Here is a 9,149-nt window from a genome sequence, read left to right on the forward strand (position 1 = left end):
TAGAAGAATTGGATAAGTTCTGGGACACTTACACCTTCCCAAGACTAAACCAGGAAGAAGACAAATCTCTGAATAGACCAATAATAAGGTCTGAAATTGGGGCAGCAATTAATAACTGGCCAACCAAAAAAAGTTCAAACAGTTTCACAGCTGAATGCTACCAGAGTTACAAAGAGGAGCTGGTACCATTCCTTCTGAACCTATTCCAAACAATAGAAAAAAAGGGAATTCTCCCTAATTCATTTTATGAGGCCAACATCATCCTGATACCAAAACCTGAGAGACACAACAACAACAACAAAGTTTCAGGCCAATATCCCTGATGAACATAGATGCAAAAATCCTCAATAAAATACTGGCAAACCAAATCCAACAGCATATCAAGAAGCTTATCCATCAGAAGTTGGCTTCATCCTGTTGGTGCAAGCCTGGTTCAACATATGCAAATCAATAAACATAATCCATCACATAAACAGAACCAATGACAAAAACCACGTGATTATCTCAGTAGATGCAGAGAAGGGCTTTGACAAAATTCAACAACGCTTTATGCTAAAAACTCTCAATAAACTAGGTATCGATGGAACATATCTCAAAATAAGAGCTATTTATGACAAACCCACAGCCAATATCAGACTGAATGGGCAAAAACTGGAAGAATTCCCTTCGAAAACTGGCACAAGATAAGGATGCTGTCTCTCACCACTCCTAATGAACATAGTATTGGAAGTTCTGGCCAGGGCAATCAGGCAAGAGAAAGAAATAGAGTATTCAAATAGGTAAAGAAGTTAAATTGTCGGTATTTGCAGATGACATGATTGTATATTTAGAAGACCCCATCATCTCAGCCCCAAATCTCCTTAAGCTGATAAGCAACTTCAGCAAAGTCTTGTGATAAAAAATCAATGTGCAAAAATCACAAGCATTCCTGTATACCAATAACAGAGATCCAAATCATAAGTGAACCCCCATTCACAATTGCTACAAAGAGAATTAAATACCTAGGAATACAACTTACAAGGGACGTGAAGGACCTCTTCAAGGACAGCTACAAACCACTGCTCAAGGAAATAAGAGAGGACACAAACAAATGGAAAAACATTCCATGCTCATGGTTAGGAAGAATCGATATTGTGAAAATGGTCATACTGCCCAAAGTAATTTATAGATTCAATGCTATCCCCATCAAGCTACCACTGACTTTCTTCACAGAATTGGAAAAAACTACCTTAAATTTCATATGCAACCAAAAAAGAGCCTGCATAGCCAAGACAATCCTAAGGAAAAAAAAAAAAAAAGCTGGAGGCATCACACTACCTGACTTCAAACTATACTACAAGGCTACAGTAACCAAAACAGCATGGTACTGGTACCAAAACAGATAGACCAATGGAACAGAACAGAGGTCTCAGAAATCATGCCACACCTACAACCATCTGATCTTTGATAAACCTGACAAAAACAAGCAATGGGGAAAGGATTCCCTATTTAATAAACGGTGTTGGGAAAACTGGCTAGCCATATGCAGAAAGCTGAAAAGGGATCCCTTCCTTACACCTTACACAAAAATTAAGATGCATTAAAGACTTAAATGTAAGACCTAAAACCATAAAAACCCTAGAAGAAAACCTAGGCAATATCATTCAGGACATAGGCATGGGCAAAGACTTCATGACTAAAACACCAAAAGCAATGGTAACAAAAGCCAACATTGACAAATGGCATCTAATTAAAGAGCTTCTGCACAGCAAAAGAAAATATCATTAGAGTGAACAGGCAACATACAGAATGGGAGAAAATTTTTGCATTCTACCCACCTGACAAAGGGCTAATATTCAGAATCTACAAAGAACCTAAACAAATTTACAAGAAGAAAACAACTCCATCAAAAGTGGGCAAAGGATATGAACAGATACTTCTCAAAAGAAGATATTTATGTGGCCAAGAAACATGAAAAAAAGTTCATCATCATTGGTCATTAGAGAAATGCAAATCAAAACCATATTGAGATACCATCTCATGCCAGTTAGAATGACAATCATTAAAAAGCCAGGAAACAGCAGATGCTGGAGAGGATGTGGAGAAATAGGAATGATTTTACACTGTTGGTGGGAGTGTAAATTAGTTTAACCATTGTGGAAGACAGTGTGGTGATTCCTCAAGGATCTAGAACTAGAAATACCATTTGACCCAGCAATCCCATTACTGGGTATACACCCAAAGGATTATAAATCATTCTCTATTATAAAGACACATGCATATGTATGTTTATTGCAGCACTGTCCACAATAGCAAAGACTTAGAACCAACCCACATGCCCATCAATGACAGACTGGATAAAGAAAATATCCAGTCTGTCATTGATGGGCATGGCACATATGCACCATGGAATACTATGCAGCCATAAAATAGGATGAGTTCATGTCCTTTGCAGGGACATGGATGAAGCTGAAAACATCATTCTTAGCAGGCTAACACAAGAACAGAAAACCAAACACCACATGTTCTCACTCATAAGTGTGAGTTGAACAATGAGAACACATGGACACAGGGAGGGGAACATCATACAGCGGGTACTGTCAGGGGGTGAGGGGCTAGGGGAGGAATAGCATTAGGAGAAATACCTAATGTAGATGACCGGGTGATGGGTGCAGCAAACCACCATGGCACGTGTATCCCTATGTAACCAACATGCATATGCTGCACATGTACCACAGAACTTAAAGTACAATAATAATTTAAAAAAGATTAGTGCCACAAAGGGCTGATTGGAGCCAGAGCCACCTGACCTTTGATGGGACTTGGTATAAATTCAGCTCAAGCATCTTCAGAAACAACTGACAGCCTGTGCTGAAGCTGGGGAGGCAGACCCCCAAGACTGGCCCACAGCACACACCAAAACTTGGAATGGATACTAAGTTAGAACTAGGTGACTGTTGGGTGCCTGGGAGTGTTACCAGTTTTTGTTTTGTTTTGTTTTGTTTTTAGAGTACGTGTTGAGTTTTTAGTATCCAGGTTATATCAGAATCACTCCTGGATGCCCAAGGTGTTGATTCTAAATCAGAATCACTGCTGGATACCCAAGGTATTGATTCTATTCTATGTCAGCCCCAAATGTTTGTGTGGATTTTGGTTGAATTCAATGTTTAACTCATCATCTCATGTCACCCAGTCTATTTAAATTAGGACAAGAGAAGAGAAGCAAGGTATGCCAAAGCCAGTACGGACTGGACTGGGGCCACCTGGGCTGTGGTTCTGGTCTTCACCAAGTGACTTTGGAGCTGTCACCAATAAATGGGGGTCATTAATGTCTCCCTCATGGGGATGTTCGGGAGGTCAGGAATGATAGATGTAAACACCTAATAAGGTGTCAGCCTTGTAGACAGGAGTGTTCAGGAATCAGGAGCTGGGCTTGGTGAGGTTGTGTCAAGGAAGAAAACTGGCTTGTCAGGCAGATTCTGCCCTGCTGAGGTTTCTGACATCAGGCGTTAGTTTTGTCTATGAAATGCCTGGTTTGATCTGGTCAGGAAATCTTACTTTGGTGTTAAGAATCTGTTGAAAGATATATAAACCCTTTATGCAAAAATGGCCAAAAGCACATATTTAAAAAATATCAGAAAACTCAGTCCCACCCTCGCCCCACTTTAAAATCTCAGACCCAAATCACTTCTCAGAATTATTGTTTCCCATAAATGACTTACTATGAAATAAATTCTTTAACTCCTCCATTGTAGTGGAAACTTCAGGCATCTATCCTGGTCATCAATGCTTTCCTATTACTAGTTTTTACTACCTGTGTTGTTTAATATGTTATTTAGCATTTAAAGCAAAGAACTTCACATCTGGATTATTCACCACTAATTTCCAAACTTAGGGAGTAAAAGGTGGGCGAGCCTACTGTGGGCTTCAGGGCCCCATGAATGCAGCAAATAGGGTGGCCAGTTTAAAACATCTGTTTGCCATCAAGCTTACAAAAGGAGATCTGTACATTTCCATCATTTTTACAAATCCCCAATTTAGGGAAATAACTTTGTAAGAGAAGTAAAAGGCCCAGAACTATTAATGAAAACTCTGTTATTTATGAAAGAATGTTCATGCTTACATTTTTTTAACATTGAAAAAGGATATGGTTTATATGCAAGTTACCATGTATGAAGAGTTTTCGGCTATTGTCCAATGGCAGTAGATAAAAAAACCTCAGGTCTGCAAAGAACATTGGCCTCATTCCCCGGCCCCTGACTAATGTCTGTGAGCAGGAAAAGAGGAACCTCATGCCCTCAGTCTCTTTATTTCAAGGAAAAGTTTACGAAGATGTGGCTTGAGTCAATGAAAGAATGAGTCATTTGTCTTCAAAAGGAAAGGTCATATGGAAGTAATTCTACAAATATTTAGCTGTGCATAAGTTCAGGAAAGTCACTTCAGTTACTTAAGCTCAAACCCCAGTCTCACATTTTAGTATTTTACACAACTCAAAATAGCCATTCATATGTATCTATCAGGCTTCCCAGTATTCCAAGGCAGGAAATGGGACATTTTTCCCAGCTTTAAATGTAAGAGCTGACCTGAGGACAATCTTGTCAGCCCTAAAATGATGAGGTGAGTTCAGAGTATCTAAGCGCATCTAGAGTTTGGAGCAGAAAACTTTATCAGCTGATACACAGCCAGATGATGCCACACCCTTCCTAAAGCAACCCAGGGACTTTCCTAGAGCAACCCAGCCTTGTGGAGAGACTTTGAAGGCGGCCATTACTGTGAATGCTGACAGGTGTAGACCTCCAGATATGAGAGGAGAAGCACGAAGGAGGCCAAAACAGGAAGAAAAGGAAATTTGGAGGACACTAGGAAGAAGAAAGCATTGGGAAAGAAAGCTATTTAACAGTACCCTCAAAAATAAGCATTGCATCTACAAAACAACAGGATGCCACTTAGAAAAAAAATTTTTTTTCACAGAAAATCAGGTCTTACAAATTTTTTTTTTTTTTCTGAGACGGAGTTTCGTTCTTATTGCCCAGTCTAGAGTGCAATGGCACGATCTCGGCTCACCGCAACCTCCGCCTCCTGGGTTCAGGCAATTCTCCTGCCTCAACCTCCTGAGTAGCTGGGATTACAGGCATGCGCCACCATGCCCAGCTAATGTTTTGTATTTTTAGTAGAGACGGGGTTTCACCATGTTGACCAGGATGGTCTCGATCTCTTGACCTCGTGATCCACCCGCCTCGGCCTCCCAAAGTGCTGGGATTACAGGCTTGAGCCACCGCGCCTGGCCTAATTTTGTATTTTTAATGGAGGCAGGGTTTCTCCATGTTGGTCAAGCTGGTCTCGAATTCCTGACCTCAGGTGATCTGCCTGCCTCAGCCTCCCAAAGTGCTGGGATTACAGGTGTGAGCCACTGCATCTGGCCTTAAAAATTTTTTTAATAATAAAAATAGAAGAAATGAAAAACAGTAGAAGACAATGACAGAGAAAGCTGAGGAAATCTTGTTAAGAAGCAGAGTTAAGATGGAAAAAAGAGACCCAGTTCAGGGGGCTCATTATCCAAAAACTTTAGATCCCAAGAGAGATACTAGTTTTGAAAAGGGTCTGAGAACAAAATAAAAAATTCAAGCATTTTCCAGGTAAGGAAGACTATGCCACCAAAGAGGCCAAGGGAACTTCTCCTTCACCCTCTGAAGGTTCGCTGAAAACTCAGCTTGCAAAAGGTGGATGAATTGGAAAAAAGGCATACACATTTATAATGAGTATACACAGGAGCCTTCAGAATGAAGGCCCAAAGATCCCGGGGAAATTGTTCACTTTGATGCTTAGGTTCAACAAAGTATTGATAGCTATATTCTGATTGGCTATGTTTATGATTGGACAAAAAAGGTAAAATCTAATGCTAAGAGACTGGGTGGAGAAACTCAGCAAGGTCTGTTTAGGCTCCTCTTGGTCTATTTGAGCATGCAGTCCTTCTTTCTGGGTATGGGGTGGGTCCTTCTCTGGAATAGGGGTCCTCTGACCTATAATCAAACAATGTAGGTCAGATAATCTCTTTGTGGCCAGTTTTTACATAGAAAGGAAGAGGGAAAGGGTAATAATTTTAGGTTTTATGGCTGGCTTTGGGGAAAAGAGGTTCTGGTTTCTGACCTACCTTGGGGAAGAGAGATTCTAGTTTCTGTGGCTAGCCTTGGGGGAGAATGGAACTGGGCGACAGGAGGGTGGGAGAAGGTCAGAAAAACTTCTGGTTCTGAGGCCTTCATTTTGGGGTTTATGAGTCCCAATGTCAGAGGTGTTTGAACCAGAGTGACTGCACCTTGAATAGGGGCTGGGTCACACAACGCTGAGATCCACGGGCTGCATCCCCAGGAGGTTAGGCATTCTCAGTCACAGGATGAGACAGGAGGACAAGAGGACTGGTTTCATGGATACGGGTCATAAAGACCCTGCCAATAAAACAGGATCTGGTAAAGAAGCCGCCAAACCCCACCAAAACCAAGATGGCAATGAAAGTGACCTCTGGTGGTCCTCACTGCTCATTATACAGTAATTATAATACATTAGCATGAAAGATTATTCCCACCAGTGCCATGACAGTTTACCAACACCATGGCAACACCCGAAAGTTACCCTATGTAGTCTAAAAAGGGAATTTTCTGGAAAACTCATGAATAATCCACCCCTTGTTTAGCATATGATCAAGAAATAACCATAAAAATAGCTCAGGCCTGTAATCCCAGCATTTTGGGAGGCTGAGGCAGGTGGATCACGAGGTCAGGAATTCAAGACCAGCCTGGCCAAGATGGCAAAACCCTGTCTCTACTAAAAATACAAAAAAAATTTAGCCGCCCCTGGTGGTGTGCACCCATAATCCCAGCTACTCGGGAGGCTGAAGCAGGAGAATCACTTGAACGTGGGCGGCAGAGGCTGTAGTGAGCTGAGATTGCACCACTGCACTCCAGCCTGGGTGACAGAGCAAAACTCCATCTCAAAAAAAAAAAAAAAAAGCCAGCCAGCAGCCCTCAGGGATACTCTGTCTATAGAGTAGCCATTCTTTTGTTTCTTCCCTAATAAACTAGCTTTCACTTTATGGACTTACCTCAAATTATTTCTTGTGCAAAATCCAAGAACCCTCTCTTGGGGCCTGGACAGGGACCTCTTTCCAGTAATACCAGTACTACCGAGTGCCCAGCCCAGTAGATGAAAATCAACCCTTACAAATGCACATAATTGTGAAATTTTACCATATGAAAACAAGATCTTATAACCCTCCAGCGTGTGGCAGGAGAAGAGGAAACCATTTTTTAGAAAGAAACAAGCATTAGAATAGCACTAGATTGCTCAATAACATTGAACGAAGACAAGGGAGTGATGCCTTCAAAAATCTCAACCCAGGAGTCTATATCCAGTGAAACTGTGATATTGTTCCAGAATTGCTAGCCTTTGCTTACTGGCAATAACTAAAATAAGCAGCCCACGCTAATTCCATCCTGGCTCCTGTGACTTGTAATAAGTAACTAAGATCTGTGACTTCTATCACTACCCCGATAATGTGTAAACAAATGCTTATCTTGACTTCTATAAACCACTGAAGTAACAAACAGAATGACAAAAGTCCCCTGGCCCTTGGAATGTCCGGAGACCCCCACCCTCGTCCCTGCCCAGGAGGTGAATCACAGAATCCCCTGGCCCTTGGAATGTCCGAAACCTTTTCATTCCCATCCCCGCTCCTCACCCCTACTCCCAAGGTGGTTTTCGGGTATAAAAAGTCTTGGCACTGTCCTTTCGACACCACAGGTTGGAGAGACGTTAGTCCTCTGTGGTCGCCAGCATAATAAATGACCCTGCAATCTGGCATACTTTTGTCTTGGTGCTAACTTTCTATGCTCGGTCCAGTACAACAAAACTACCGATTAAGTGAGGGAGCACGACTGAGAAATTTTTACACACACAAGGTCTCACATATACCTCCCATTAATTATTTTGTAAGAAGCTCCAGAAAGATGTTCTGTACTAAAGCAGGGTACCCAACAAAGTGTGGGGGCCAAGGGAAACCTGCCCATTGCCCTCTGAAGGTTCACTGAAAATCAACTGACATAAGGCAGATGAATAGGAGAAAAAGCATACAAACTTATTAACATGTACCTGTGGTCCCAGCTACTCGGGAAGCTGAGGCAGAGAATCACTTGAGCCTGCCTGCAGGTTGAGGCTTTAAGGAGCTATGATCCTGCCATTTTACTCCAGCCTGGGCAACAGGTGAGACTTGGTCTGAAAAAAAAAAAAAATCTTTACAGAGTATGTCAAAGAAGTCTATTTTGGGATGAAATATTTTGATTTTCTTCAAAAGGATGGTGGAATTCTAATGATATTGAAAAGATATTTTGAATTAAGGCCAGCTTGCAGCTGACTTAGAGAACTACACATCCACACTGGAACAAGTCAGAAGCTCTGGGAACAAATTCTTCAAGAAGATGAAATTGATAGACAACATATGTATTTGAACATATTGAGAGAAAGGAGATTGCCATACTTGGGAGAAGAGTTTAAAATAGTGGGGTACATATATAACTGTGATAGGTCTGTTGCTCAATGTGCACAGCAAGTCAATATGCTGATACATCGGGGTTGCAGCAGAGAAAGAGGTTTAATCATAGGGCCACCAAATGAGGACACAGGAGAATACCTCTAATCCATCTCCCAAAGGAGTTGGGGCCAGGAACTTCAAGGATTTTGGAGTGGGCTGAAGTGTGCAAATCATTGATTGGTAAAACTGTGCGGGGAGAAGTCATGGGACAGGGGGATGAAGAAACTATGTAATGCTGATTATGTTCCTCCTGTGTGTGTGCGGGGGTTGGTCTTATGTACTGTGAAAGCAAAATAAATCTCAGGACTCCAAAATCACTAAGCCAAAGGGAAAAGTCCAGCTGGGAACCATGTAGGCAAACTTGTCTCACATTCTATTCCCAACTAAGATAGCTAGAAAAATAAAAAGCAACATACTTCCCTAACAGTTTGCCCACAAGAAAATTCATTGCGGACAAAGGACAGACCGACCTCCAAGTGATCCGAGGGAATATGTTCTCTTTCCGGGTGTGGTTTTAAGGACAAGAATTTCCCAGCACCATGCCCTCCTCCCATCTCTCTCCATCCAGGAGATTTTTTTTTTTTTTTTT

The sequence above is a fragment of the Cebus imitator genome, unplaced genomic scaffold (assembly GCF_001604975.1).
Source record: "Cebus imitator isolate Cc_AM_T3 unplaced genomic scaffold, Cebus_imitator-1.0 Scaffold340, whole genome shotgun sequence".
NCBI lineage: Eukaryota > Metazoa > Chordata > Mammalia > Primates > Cebidae > Cebus > Cebus imitator.